Source organism: Littorina saxatilis, linkage group LG7 (genome assembly GCF_037325665.1).
Source record: "Littorina saxatilis isolate snail1 linkage group LG7, US_GU_Lsax_2.0, whole genome shotgun sequence".
In the NCBI taxonomy this organism is placed as follows: domain Eukaryota; kingdom Metazoa; phylum Mollusca; class Gastropoda; order Littorinimorpha; family Littorinidae; genus Littorina; species Littorina saxatilis.
The window spans coordinates 14,032,434-14,034,039 of NC_090251.1; positions in this window are offsets into that span (position 1 = coordinate 14,032,434).

Below are 1,606 nucleotides of genomic sequence, written 5' to 3' on the forward strand. Positions count from 1 at the left end.
CTGAAAGTGAACGTAAAACTATCATGAATGAAGATGCAATATCTTTTGTTTTTACATTTAGTCAAGTTTTCGAGACGAGGGTCGTTGTGTGTGTGTGTGTGTGTGTGTGTGTGTGTGTGTGTGTGTGTGTATGTCTGTGTGTCTGTGTGTCTGTGTGTCTGTGTGTGTGTGTAAAGCGATTCAGAGTAAACTACTGGACAGATCTTCATGAAACTTTACATGAGAGTTTCTGGGAATGATATTCCCAGACGTTTTTTTCATTTTTTTGATATATGTCTTTGATGACGTCATAACCGGCTTTTTGATTAATTGAAATTTTGACCAAGCAATTTTTGACAAAAGCCGGACTTTGGTATTGCATTTCAGCTTTGCGGCTTTTAAATTAATTGATGAATTTGGTCATTAAAAATCTAAAAATTGTAATAAAAATTATTTTTTCATAAAACGATCCAAAAACAATTTGATCTTATTCTTCATCATTTTCTGATTTCAAAAACATATACATATGTTATATTCGGATAAAACACAAGCTCTGAAAATTAAAAGTATAAAAATTATGATTAAAATTAAATTTCCGAAATCAATTTTTTTTAAAAAGTCATCTTATTTCTTGTCGGTTCCTGATTCCAAAAACATATAGATATGATATGTTTGGATTAAAAACAAGCTCAGAAAGTTAACAAGTCGCGTAAGGCGAAAATACAATATTTAGTCAAGTAGCTGTCGAACTCACAGAATGAAACTGAACGCAATGCAACGCAGCAAGACCGTATACTCGTGGTCCACCGCTCACGGTATAGGCAGTGAAATTGACAAGAAGAGCGGGGTAGTGGTTACGCTATGCTGCATAGCACGCTTTTCTGTACCTCTCTTCGTTTTAACTTTCTGAGCGTGTTTTTAATCCAAACATATCATATCTATATATTTTTGGAATCAGGAACCGACAAGGAATAAGATGAAAGTGTTTTTAAATTGATTTCGAAAAAAAAATTTTGATAATAATTTTTATATATTTAATTTTCAGAGCTTGTTTTTAATCCGAATATAACATATTTATATGTTTTTGGAATCAGCAAATGATGGAGAATAAGATAAACGTAAATTTGGATCGTTTTATAAATTTTTATTTTTTTTTTACAATTTTCAGATTTTTAATGACCAAAGTCATTAATTAATTTTTAAGCCACCAAGCTGAAATGCAATACCGAACCCCGAGCTTCGTCGAAGAGTACTTGACCAAAATTTCAACCAATTTGGTTGAAAAATGAGGGCGTGACAGTGCCGCCTCAACTTTCACGAAAAGCCGGATATGACGTCATCAAAGACATTTATCAAAAAAATGAAAAAAATGTATGGGGATTTCATACCCAGGAACTCTCATGTCAAATTTCATAAAGATCGGTCCAGTAGTTTAGTCTGAATCGCTCTACACACACACACACACACACACAGACAGACACACGCACATACACCACGACCCTCGTTTCGATTCCCCCTCGATGTTAAAATATTTAGTCAAAACTTGACTAAATATAAAAAGAATAGAGATAAAGAAAAGCGTGCTATCCTGCTCAGCGCAACTACTACTGCGCTTTTCTGGCTTGTC